Raw genomic sequence first — 14,113 nt, 5'->3', positions numbered from 1 at the left:
TCCCAAATGGCCCGGGGAGCGGGTTTGTCAAGCGAGTGTTAATCGCTCTTCCACACTTGTCTGCGGGGGGTGGAAAACAACATTCGCCCGAGCGGCCAGTTTCCTAGTGAAGAGGCTAGGACGGGTTAAACTTAAGCGATTCTACACGTTTTGTGTATTTCTGCAAAAAAAGGCCGAGTGGCGTGTCATCACTGCTCGACAGTCTCACGGCTTTTCGCCTTCAGCAAATGCCACTGGTTGTGCACTCCTTACGAAAGGAATATACGTTTGGGAAGGATTTGTTTGCTTTTTAATGTGTTGACAGACTAGGTTCCTCCATCTGCCTATTAGTATTTGAAGATTAAAGATTCACAAGAGTTTAATTGTAAAAGACTGAATGTTCCAACCTAGAGGACCAGAGCCTGGAGTCATAGGATTTTGGCATAGAGTTCTACTCTGTATTCTCGTCTTTGCGATTTCCCACAACATCTTATCAGTGTCCTCCAAAGATAAGTCTTGAGTGTCATCTATACAATTCTGTCACTCTTGGCATTTTGTCACTCAGTGATAATTAGCAACTTCTTTTGTGGGTGTTGGGTATGTGTGGAATAATAATGAAATCCTGGAAAGTTATGATGTGGAATAACTTAGTCAACCTCTCTGTGCCTGTTTCTCTTATTTAAGTTACCCCTTACTTATCACAGAGGTCCATGAATCTTGGTAAAAAAAAAAAAAAAGTTATGCTTCCAAGAAAAGATGATATATAAATGTCATGATTTTTGTCAAAATGTTTTAAATAATAGAGCTGAACTTCCTCTTGAAAGTTGTAGAGAAGAACCCCAAATGTAGGCTATAATGTCTCTGCTATCCATTCAATTACTGTGTAGGAAAGAAATCCATCTAATTAATACCCAAGGGCCTATAATGATCTACCTATCAGGAAGGTGAGAAAGGGTTTGCTTCAGTTAGTGAAATCAGTGAGGATAGGTATCTAATGCATGTCTCAGTGCCCTAGAAGTATTGTTAGGCTAAATAAAATAAAACTTATAGAATGTTTGCTACAATGCCTGACACATAGTAAACTCTCAGTAAATTTTGTTATATAAAAAATCTAAACACTTAACAGATGCTAAGCTATCTGATGAAATGGTTTATCGTATCCATTTTGTAAACATCTTTTAGGGTATCTGTAATGTGCTAAGGTCTGCACTTTCCAGATATAATTGTGAATAAGATATCCCCCTATTCTCAAGAGGATCGCAGTCATTGCCATCTATGGCCATCACAATGGCCACATGAGCAAAGATTTCTTTTAAATTGCCACGTTCAATAACAAAAGCACATTTTAAGCCAAGAAGTAGTACAAGGGAGGGAATTGATAAGTCTGTTTGTTGCAACCAGGAAAGCCTTCTTAAAGCAAAAGAAACCAAAATTGGGATTTCTAGAAGAATCAGTCAAAAATAGTGGAGTCTGTGTGTGTGTGTGGTGCAGGAGTGGGAGAAGGGGCAGTGCTTCTAGGGAGTAGGTGTTGCTGGAGCCGAGATGTGGCTGAGAAGGGAGAAAAGGCTTGGACTATTTAGAGTCTAATATACCATGATAAAGCACTTAAGCTTTATTCTGTAAGCCCTGGTGAGAGATTTTAAGCAGGAGGGTGGAATAATCAAAGTTTTCATTTTATAGAGATTACTCTGGCAGCCATATGGATTTGGGGAAGTCTGACACTAGAGACAAGTAAATCATTTACAAACTCATTGCAATAGTTCAGGCAACAGATAATGAGAAGATATATACTAAGAATGGGAATGAAAGAATATATTTGACGGATACTTAGAAATAGAATCTACAGAACTACCTGAATCATAAAATGTGGGTGGACATGAATGTGAAGTTTAGATATGCTTCCAGGTTTCTAGCCTGCTTAAGTGGGTTGAGGTTGATGGCTCAAAAAAGATGAGGAGAACGGAATATAGGAGGAAGAGCAAGTGAGATGCTTTTATGTTCTTTCATTCTGTTAATAGTGCTCAAGGAAGCAACAATGAATTTGGTTTTAGATCTTGAATCAGTCAGGTCGGGCTGGGCTAGACTTCAATAACAAATAACTCCAAACTCTCACAGACTTAAAATAATAGACATTTACTTCTCACTCAGGTCATATATTCACTTTTGTTTGGTGGGGGATCTACTGCACATCATCTTCACTTAAGGATAAAAGGTGATGGAGCCTCTTTCCTCTAGAACGTGGCCGGTTGTCATAACACAGAGAAGGGAATAAAATTAATAGATTTTAGAAGGATTAGGAAAACATATATTGAGAAGATATCCAGAGGACAACCAGAAATATGAGATCTGGCGTTTATCAGAGAGTTTACAGCTAAAGATTTAAATGTGGGAATCATTTAAAAAAAGTAGAAATTAAAACGATAGGAGTTGATAATTTTCCCACAGAAATTTTGTAAGCTTGAGAACAGGAGCAAGGACAGAGCTCTGGAAAGCAACATTTGCTTGTAAAATGAGAGAGTACACAAAAAATAAAATAAAACAAAAACAAAACAAATGAAAAACCCTCACTTTAAAGGAATGGTGAAGGTGGTAGAAGGTGCATTTATAGAGCAGGGGTGGTGGAAACACGGGATGAAAGAATTCTAACAAGGAAGGAAAGGTCCAAGGTATTAAATGCTACCAAGGGGTCAAACAAGATAAGGACATGTGTTAATTGAGTTTGGCAGTTAAGGGGTTATAAGTGACTTTAAAACACCATCTTGAGTGAATGGGAGTGAAAGATTTTTTTACAGTTATTTGAGCTATAGAGGTAAAGAAATAAAAACAGTGAGATGATGCTACATTTTACAGGAAAAGAGAGAGAAGGGGAAGCCTGGGTCAGTAGAGGGGTTTTGTTTTTAGTGTGCAAGAGACAGGAGAATTTTTTTTAAAGGGAAGTTAATGGTCTTCCAGAGCTCAAAATAGTTCTTTTAAATTTGGCTGTGCCAGGTCTTAGTTGCAGCTGGCAGCCTCCTTAGTTGTGGCATGCGAACTCTTAGTTGCAGCATACATGTGGAATCTAGTTCCCTGACCAGGGATCAAACCCAGGCCTGCTGCATTGGGAGCGCAGAGTCTTAACCACTGCACCATCAGGGAAGTCCTGAGACAGGAGAATGTTGATAAGATGAAGAGAGGAAGCAGGGGAGGAGAAGCGTCTAGAGAGAGGGCACTGGACCTGGACAATGGCTCATGGTGCTGTGGGGGGAAGGAAGCAATGAGATCAATAGCCCTGGGGAGGATTCTCATGCGACTGTAAGTGTGTCTCAGTGATGATAGTAATCCATGTCTGGGAACACTCGAGAAACAATTTTAATCAAGGGGACTAGAAATGGTGCGGGGAAGGATGGGTGTATTGTGATGATGAGACGTAAATCCAAGAGAACATCAGTTGTCTTAAAATTGTGAAGGAAAAAAAAAAAGAGTGAATTCCTAGAAGGAAAAAAGGGAGAACCAATGAATGAAAATAGGGCCAGATTTATACTTGGTCAAACTCAGACAAACTGAGAAATAGAAATATGGACTATTAGAGATAGAAGATCCTAAATCTTCCATTTATACATTTATTCCACTTCTGCCACCTATTTATACAGACGTTGAAGCTGATTTCCCGTGTGGCAAAAGCCAATCAATATTCTTACTACATTTTAAGTTTATTTTAGAAGTCTGTATGAGATCACTGGTACATTTAAATTATGTGCTTTTTAAATTGACATGTAATTGACATATTATATTCATTTCAGGCATACGTAATGATTCAACGTATGTATATATTGTGAAATGAGCATCACAATAAGTCTACTTAACATCCATCATCACACGTAATTACACATTTTTTTCTTGTGATAAGAACTTTTAAGATTTATTCTCTTAGAAACTTTCAAATATACAATACAGTGTTATTAACTGGAGTCACCGGGCTATACATTACATTCCCAGGACTTATGTATTTTATAACTGGAAATGTGTACCTTTTCACCACCTTCACCCATTTCAACCTCCCTCCCCAATCCCCACCTCTGGCAACCACCACTCTCTTCTCTATATCTATGAGTTTGGTTTTTTTGTCTTTTGGGGTTTTTTTCAGATACCACATATAAGTGAGATTATACAGTACTTTCGTCTTTCTCTGTCTGACTTATTTCACTTAGCATAACATCCTCAAGGTCCATTCATGTTGTTGCAAATGTTGCAAAGGATTTCCTTTATTTTTATAGCTGTTCATTGGGAGGTTTTTGGATTACTGATTCATCCTCCTTACTAGTAGCTGGTCTGCTCAGATTTTCTATTTCTTCATGATTCAGTCTTGGTAGGTTGTATGTTTCTAGGAAATTATCCATTCCTAAAATATGTGCTGTATATAGCATATCAATATGCTTTCCATAGCACAACAATGAGGATTAAAATTAGATTAAAAATATAAAAACCTTAATTCCTTCAACAGGTATTTATTGAACACCCACTGTGTGCCAGGCACTCTTCTAGGAGCTTGGGATACATCAGTGAACAAAACAGACAGAACTCCCTACCTTCATGGAGCTTACATTCTAACAGACATTGAAGCCACCAGCTTTTATATTTTACTAAAAAGAAAGGATTATAAATTCACCTTACACATGGTGCATGTGTACGCAACATGCTTTATTTTTAATCTTTGGATTTTTGAATGACTACAGGATGAAAGAAAGGGAGCATGTCCTGGAGAGAGGGTGCTAGGTGAAAGTCCCTGGGGAGGAAGCATGGAAAAAATCAAGACCACATAAAAACAATGTAAAAGGGCTTCTATCTTTTCCAGAAAATAATAACCAATGAAAAGAAAAATTAGAGCTTCAACTAGTTTCCCATTTTGAATGTGACCTGATGTTTCCCTGATCTTTTCCATGGACAGGATAACCTCAGCTTGGGCATGACTTATTCTCCACTTAGAGACTGAGGTGAGAAGCAGCAGTGTGAAGGGATGCAGGGAAGAGAGTGACTCACAGCTGCTATTGCCACCATGTGCCTCCAGAATAAGGCTGGTTTTGCTCGTACAAAAGCAGGGCCAGTCTCAGTTCCTGTACATCCCCTTTTATCCGTGATCTTATGAATATTATTATTTTTAAATGATAATGGCTGCCTACCTAGCTAGACTCCTTTTTAAAAGATTGTACATATAAAATGTGTTCCTTTCTGGGAAAAGGATTCATTTGTGTCTGAATGCCAACAGAATCAAACTTATTAACATTTTGGGTATTTTATTTCAATGATGTAATTATGTTTTCACACAGAAAAGCTGTGAAAAAGGCAATATAAAACCCTGAACATAATACATATGAGGGCTCTTTTTGAAGGGGTGTTAATGTTTTAAAACTGGATTGTAGTGATGGTTGCACAACTCTGTAATTTACTAATATTATTAACTTGCACAGTTAAAATGGGTGAATTGTGTACAAATACAATAGAAAATGGAAATGCCTATGTCATGGCATATTAGATCATTCTAAAGGTTAAACTAAAACTAAGATTTAAGGAAGGCAATTAAGTTTTCAGAACTTTGATTTTCGGTTGCTTGATTTATAATAAAAGTTGAACTTTTGGAATTGAAGCAGAGGGAAGTGTGTTTGATAGACTCTTCTTATTCTACCATTCCACAGTCATTTGTGCAGATTTTGATGGGTTTGCAGAGATGGGTATGAAGCAACATATATTATGATGGAAATGCCATCATTATAACATATGCTTAAACTTCTGCTGAGAAATAAATACCTTGAAATGCCTAAAAAGTCCCCACTTTAAATATGACCTTAAAGGACGGATTCCTAACCATACTCAGTCTAGACTTGAAGAACTAAATACCGCGGTCAGAATGAAGCTTATTTTAGATGTTTCTGATTGGCTGGTTTTCAAAAACATGCATCTTTGGTAGAAAAAGTGATTGCTATAATGTCTATGATCACTTTAGAATTTGTTTTAAAGCAGACTTTGTATTTACACAGGTCTCTGGACAGTTCTAGGTAGTTTTATTGCAGTGCAGTCTCCCTGAGGCTCCATGTGGCTGGATCCTCCATGGCAGCGGTCCCCAACCTTTTTGGCACCAGGGACCGGTTTCGTGGAAGACAATTTTCCCTCGAGGGGCGGGGATGATGGGTCAGGTGGTAATGCTATGGGGAGTGGCAGATGAAGCTTCGCTCGCTCACCAGCACCAGTCCATGGCCCGGGGGTTGAGGACCCCTGCTCCATGACGATCAGAGCAAGTTTTTTAGAAAAGATTGTATTGGGTCTGCAGTAAGGACCTCAGCCTCCAAAGCATCGAGTGCAGTGACAAATTATCTGCCAGACCTTTGTCAGCAATGTCTCCACTACTGCTGATTTGCCAGAACCTAGGACCTCACACTGAGGCCATTAAAAAAGGAGCATGTGAATCACCCTAACTTGAGATGGAACCAAAGAACAAGCCAGTGTACTCAAGTGACCAGGAATTTTATTTTGCGTTATTAGGAAGTTAAACACATAAATGTGTTCTCAACCTAATAGTAAGCTAAAATTCTCTTTTCTTCCCCTTACAGTTGGACTGGCACTTCTGTGGTCAACATTTTATGCCAATAAAATCTCATTTGAGATAGTTGACTTTAATAGAGGTCTTTTTTCAGTCTGAGGATCAGATGCTTAGTGAAAGGTGGTGTTTCCAAACTTCAGGCATTTGAGAATCTTCCCAGGTGTAAGATAAAGATAACAGTTTTGGCAAAAACTAAGAAGTGAGCAGAGCAAGTGTGTGTTGTTTTAAACCAAGAAGGTGCTCACAGATGGCTCAGAGAGAGATTTAGCAAGTCTGTGCTAATCACACTCATACATGGGAATATCTCCATTGAAAACAGCCGGATTCCATTGTACCCCTTCAGTAACTTGCTTACTTCATTAATAACAAAAAAGTATAATATTTAATGGCCTAAAATATTCCATGCTTTGTATTATAGTTACAGCTGGATGTATATTATTAAAACCACAATGAGAGTTCATGAGAGGTGGTCCCCAAAGTATACTGAAGATACAAAATATTTGCTGAAGTTTAGATTTGGACAAATAGAGTACTGTGAGTTCTCGATGGCCTCATTTCTTGACATTTCTAAACTTCTGTGTTAGCCCCAAATAGGTTAATTTCTCATACTTAATAAATTGTATGAAATAAAAATACAATCTATAAAAAAGTATCCGTTTGACATAAAAAGAGATTGATTTGTCCCATTGTATAACTATGTTTTACAATGTTTCACCACATCTGACACCTTATGTTAAATATCCATTAACTATACAATTTTAATATCCTATGTTATTACATATCAATGGTCAAAATATGATAAGCACCAAGATTTAATTTTAAATTTTGCTTTCAGAATATAACATAAAATAGATGATTCAGGAAAGAAAACTAGATTCAATTAAATATCTATTGATCAGCCACTATGTGTCAAGAACTGTATTAAGCTTTGAGCATACAGTGTAAAATAAGGCCAACATGTTTTCCAGCTCTCATAAGGCTTATATCCTAGTTGGGAAACAGAAAATAAACAAATGCATGCCCAAGATAATTACAGATATTTGCAAGAGTGCTATAGGCGAAATTAGAAGAGTGATTTAATACAAAGTAGTTGGATGAGGCCTCTTTTAAACAGGGTGGTCAGGGAAGGCCTCTGAAGAGATGACATATAAGCTGAAGCTTGAAGGATAAATGACAGAGGACTATTTCCTAAATGATCTATAAATCATTCCTGCTATAGCCAGGCCATACAGAATCGTAGCAGAAAATATCTACCTGCTCTTGTTGGTTCATACTATTAGTGGGAGACCAGACAGCTGGTGTGTGGGTTGCTCTAGAAAAGGAAGGACATGTTGAATAGTATTTTCTCTGTATTTGTTTCTGAATTTTACTAATTACTTAGAGAATTACTTGGCTTATGGAATGAAATTTACATTCTTTAAATATATAAATGTTCTCAGCTTAATGGGGAGCCAAATTTTAACTGAAAACATTAAGTGTAAAAGATGTGATACTATAATGTATCAGCAGTAACACATGCATAATAATTTAAGTAAGGAAACAAAAATGTTGTAGTATTGAATTGAGTAGAATTGACTTTTTGTTATTATTGAATAAATTATAGACTACAAGCTAAGAATGAACTATCAATAAAAATTTATGAAATTGAGACTGTATGTTTAATGCTGCTAGGCATTCATTAAGCTCTCAATGACAACTGATTAATTAAAAGAAGGAAAACAGGCAACTATGATCTTTATAAAACGTCTCTGAATTTTATCTATTATCTCATAACAGTCTTGGTTACCACAATGAGACATTTCAGTTGTCATGATCTTGCAGGAACCTACTGGTTCCCTAGTCCATAGCTATTCTCCATCCCCACCCTCATTCTTGCTAAAAGAACTCCAATTTTGTGCAGATATCAAGAAGTCAAATGATTTTGGAAAAGCTAAGCCCTTCGTCACCCACAAAGGGAGAATCTTGATTGGTCTAAGTTAATCATGGTAACCTCCATCCCACTTGCCAGGAATTGGTTTGAGCAGTCATGTGATCCAATTCTGACCAATGATATGTGAAAAGGAGTCAGTGTTATGGTGGCAGGGTGCTTCCAGGAAAAGTCTTTCTTGCTGCCTAAAAGAAAAGCATGGGAATAAGCATGCCACTCCTCCATTTTCTACCTCTTGATCTTGTATAATATTTACCTTTGATATTAGGATTTGGGGCTCATAAGAACTGATATGAACCAGGATCCTGAAACTAGCAGGTTAGAAGGATATAAAGATCCTGGGAACATTTTAATGCTGCTGAGGTTATCAAATAATCATCTGTGGAAATATCCAACATCTGGACTTCTTATATGAAAATAGGAATTTTCTTATTTTAATTTTAGCCTCTTTTAGATGAGTTTTATTTATTTGCAGCTGTGTGTATCTTCATTCAGTGACTAGTTCTATTCTCAGGTCATATTTAGTAAATTAACAGAATATACTCTTTTGTAATCCAGATATACAGTTATCTTGGTATTTCAATACAGACAGGTCAAACTACGCTTCCCAGCAATGGGATGAGTATTCACCATGCAATTGCTCCTTTTGTAGGTAAATTCAAATTGTTACCATTATCTCATTGATCCTTAAAATCTTCACTGTAGAGAAAATGCTGTTTAGTAGTTCTCTCTTTTGAAAGATTAAATTGAAATTTTCCAAGCAGGGTATTTTCTGAGGCAGTGGTTCTTAAGTCTTTTAGTCTCAGGACCCCTTTAAATTCTTAAAAATTATCGAAGATAATTATTTCAAAATAAAAAGTTAAAACAAAAATTATTGAGGGCCCCAAAGACCTTTAGTTTGTGTGGATTATATCTATCAACATTTACTATATTAAAAATCAAAAGTGAGACAAATTTAAACTATATATATATTTATTAATTCCTTTAGAATAACAATTACCTGTTGCACATTAATGTAAAAATATGTATTTTTATAAAAATAACTACATTTTCCAGAACTAATTTCTTTGGCAAATCTCTTTAATGTCTGACTTAATGAAAAATGATTGGATTCTCATGTCTGCTCTGTATTCAATCTGTTGCAATATGTTGTCTTGGTCAAAGTACATGAAGAAAATCTAGTCCCAAACAGATATGCTTGGAAAAGAAGGCATTTTTTGAACCCTTAACTGCATTCTAGAGATTCCACAGAAGTCCTGCACACTTCATAACCCACTGATCTATCATGGTCAGACTATACTGACAAGACTTTGAGATTCCATGTTGTTTTGTTTTCCATCATCAGGTAGTCACAAGCAAACATGGTAGATTAGAATTAGATCCAATCCTCTGTCTTTTCAGGAAAATTTCACTCTCCATAATCATGATAAATGGCTCATTCTATTAACCAACCAAATCTGTCTTAACTTTAAAAATTATTGAAAGGAAATTCAGGAGAAGACTGAGATGAGAACCTAACCCCCCCACCCCGGGGTTAGGACTTCAACATATGAATTATCAGAGGACATAAACATTCACTTCATAACATGAAAGTCTTAAAATTCTGTCTTTGAGCTCAGAATCAACTGTGAAATGCTTTATCTGGTAGTCATTAGTGTCCTCCAGTAATTCTGGAATGCTCACCCTAGGTACATGGCAAGGTGCCCTTTCTGCCTGTCCCCTGAAGTCAGGTGTGGCCTTGTGATATATGAGTGGAAGTGATATGTCTCATTTCTGAATGGAAGCCTCAAGAACCAATGAGCACTTTGTCATGTTCCTTTCCCCCTTGTCTGGATGGAGGAGATTCCATTGGTCTGAATAAGGAAGATATGGAGCAGGACCTCCCACTGACCAGAAGTAAACCTTTGTGGTTTTAAACTAGTAAGATTTTGGAGTTGTTTGTTCCTGTGATGTAACACAGCCTGTGCTGCCCGATTCACTTTACTTTTTGATCCATTAATGAAGAATGCCAAGGAAGCAAACAGTATAATCATAACATTCTCTCTAGTTTTAACAAGCTGCAAGACCAGATAAGAATTGTATTGCTTTTGACCAAAGGTTTACCAGGAAAGAAATATATTTAATGTGACCTTTGAAGCAAATTATAATAACCAAAACAATACCAAATTGAGGTGAATTTGTAATGTTGTAGACAACATTTTGGAGTTGATTTTATTAAAAAACTCTTCATTCATTCTAAAAATATTCATATGCTAGGCTCTAGATAGATACATTGGTGGAATCCAGCCTCATGGAGTAAATTATTCCTGAAAACTTCATAGAAATTATGAAGTCAGAATTCTGTTTGATATTTAAGTCTATAGGCATGGAAAAGAACAAAGTAATTTATGGTTTTGTAAATGAAGTATCTTAGTTTAGGCTTCTATAGCAAATTGCCACAGACTGGGTGGCTTAGAAAAAATAAGAATTTATTTCTCACAGTTCTGGAGATTAGAAGACCAAGATCAGGGTGCCAGCATGGTCAGTTTCTAATGAGGGCTCTCTTCCTAGCACGTAGACAACTGTCTTCTTGCTGTGTTCTCACATGGAGGAGAGAGCTAAGGATCTCTCTGGGGTCTTTTTTATAAGGACACTAATCCCATTCATGAGAGCCCCACCCTCATGACCTATTCACCTCCCATAGCCCCACTTCCCAGCAAGATCACACCGGGGTTAGGACTTCGACATATGAATTTTCAGAAGACATAAACATTCACTTCATAACATGAAAGTCTTGAAATTCTGTCTTTGAGCACAATGTAATTTTGATGGATGGTTTTTTATAGGTGACCAAGGTAAGTCGTAGGCGTATTATAACTATCATTATATAACTAAAAATGTATTTTAGATAAAGAAACTGAGGCACTGGGAAGTAACTTGTCTAAAATCGCCTAGCAGGTAACTGACAGAGCTAAAGTTTGAACCCAAGCAACACAACTCCAGAGATTGTGCTCTATAACCCCTGTGTTATAAAGAGTCAAAGATCAGAGCTGACCACTGGAAGTACTCACTAGAAGAATGCACAGGCTGGGTGGCTGGTCTATGAAGAGTAGGTTTCCTTTCCTGGGCCGGGGTCTATGGTCATGGACTCATCATGTTTGCAGAGCAGAGGATTATCAGGAGCAAGGCAGGCCTCAGTCCTAGGAGGGCCCGAAGTTTTATTTCTACGTGATAGCTAAGAAAGGTTACATTAAAATAGACACCTAGCTTACCCTTCCCCCTCCCCGTGTCCTCAAGTCCATTCTCTACATCTGCGTCTTTATTCCTGTCCTGCCCTTAGGTTCTTCATAACCTTTTTTTTTTTTTAGATTCCATATATATGTGTTAGCATACGGTATTTGTTTTTCTCTTTCTGACTTACTTCACTCTGTATGACAGACTCTAGGTCCATCCACCTCACTACAAATAACTCAGTTTCGTTTCTTTTTATGGCTGAGTAATAAATATTCCATTGTATACATGTACCACATCTTCTTTATCCATTCATCTGTCGATGGACACTAAGGTTGCTTCCATGTCCTGGCTATAAGCTGGGATGAAGTGAGAGAGTGGCATGGACTTATACGTACTACCAAATATAAAATAGATAGCTAGTGGGAAGCAGCCGCATAGCACAGGGAGATCAGCTCAGTGCTTTGTGACCACCTAGAGGAGTGGGATAAGGAGGGTGGGAGGGAGACGCAAGAGGGAGGGGATATGGGGATATATGTATACGTATAGCTGATTCACTTTGTTGTAAAGCAGAAACTAACACACCATTGTAAAGCAATTATACTACAATAAAGATGTAAAAAATAAAATAAAATAGACACTTAGATATTAAAACTTCTGGAACTTATATGGCAATTGATTATTTACAGTCTATCTAAAGTTTGTAGAGTGTCAGGCGCTCCTTTGTAACAGGTCCATTTAATCCCCCGTCGTTTCAGTATAGTGCCTCCTCACTCATGCTTCAGCTGTGTCTGTTGTCCTCAGATCCAAAACTTGTCAGGGTTGACCTTCCCAGTCTTCAGCTGTGGCAGGGCAGAGGTGTTTGCCTGGTGCATGTGCTGGAGAAGGGAGTGTCTGGCTGCTGCAAATCCAGACTTTCAACTAATTCTTCTGTGTTCAGCGTCTCTTTACATTCCCATCTTCAAAGGGACCTGGTACCTCCAATGCTTGATGCCTCTGGGGTTCTGTAGCATGAATCAGCTTTTCTGTTGTCAGGTTGTTGCTCTCTCCCACTGCTGGTTTAGGTGTCAGCTTTCTTCTGACTGATGAGTCAGTTACTAATCCTCCTTTCACTCCCTTTCTCTTTGCCCTTGAGCAGGGATGCCTTTTTTTGGTTCCTTTACCATCGTTTTGAGTAGGGTTTTAGGAGAGAACTGAGATAAATGTGTGTATTCAATCCACATTTCCAGATATCTCTTTAATTATGTCATTAAAGGTAAGTGGGATTGAAACAGGACCAAGAACAATCTCTAGGTCAGTATAAATTCAGAAGGACATGCTCTTATTCTGATAAGACTATTACTGACAAGCTGCTGCATGAATGTTAATTTGTGACTGAATGTTAATTTCCTACTGAATGTGAATTCTAACAAGATTGTTCCAGAGCTGGTTTCTATAGACAGTTTAAGTCTATTTAAAAATGTGCCATGATACACATAATGCATACTCGATGTTGAATCCAGTAGTTTATTACACAAATTAGTGGAGGGTCGCACGATGAGTTCACATTGACTGGGTTTTTTTGGGGGGGGATGGTACTACTTCCACAGCCCTCCCACTCCCCACCTTGTCTTCTGTCTCATTCAGTGATCGTTCTGACTGTGGCTAACTTAAGGAAAAGGGAATTTACTGGAAGATTACTAGGGATTCATAGATGCAAAAGGAGGCTGAAATTCAAGAGAGGGAATGACAGGGACAAGGAAGCTCAGAGGGACTATCACCCACACAGAACAGTCAGGTCAGAATGTTGCTGTTGAAGCTGCCACTGTGTAAGAATGTTCGTCAAAGAGCCCCATCCTTGCTACACCCTCTCAGGATTCAAGGTCTGGGAATGGCCTCTGTCCAACCCAAGCCACTACAGGGTGATGATATCAAGTTGCTCACAGCCATGGGAAACTGAACTTGATCCTGCTAGGACCTTCCAGGGCATGTACAGCCTGCCTCCCAGAGCTGTCCACTCACCCATGAGTGGAACTGAGTATCTCCCTCTCTCTGGCCTTTTAGCCTAGTAACGCTATTAGAATAGTATTGCTGTCATGTTGGACTATGATAAGGGCCACTCCTAAGGATGACAGAATGGGGAACTGGAAGGAAGCTGGTTCCCAACGACGTGGTGGAACTGCCATTCCTGCCCTGGGCTGCCTATTGCCAGATTTCTTTTAACTGAGAGAGAAATAAATGTTTTGGTTTAAAGAAAAAAGCAGGGAAGGGGGTATTACTCTAATGGATTCAAGAATTCAAGCCTAGAGAGAATGAAGCAGGCCAAACTACACGGTACTTTTTTTTTCCAAACAAATTTAATTCTGTTCCAGCCCTAAAGAAGGGTAAGGACCTAAATTTTATAAATAAAAATTGCTCAAAAACTAAGTCATTAAAAAAAGTAAGCC

This window comes from Mesoplodon densirostris, chromosome 12 (genome assembly GCF_025265405.1).
Source record: "Mesoplodon densirostris isolate mMesDen1 chromosome 12, mMesDen1 primary haplotype, whole genome shotgun sequence".
In the NCBI taxonomy this organism is placed as follows: domain Eukaryota; kingdom Metazoa; phylum Chordata; class Mammalia; order Artiodactyla; family Ziphiidae; genus Mesoplodon; species Mesoplodon densirostris.
Note: the sequence above shows the minus strand (reverse complement) of the source record.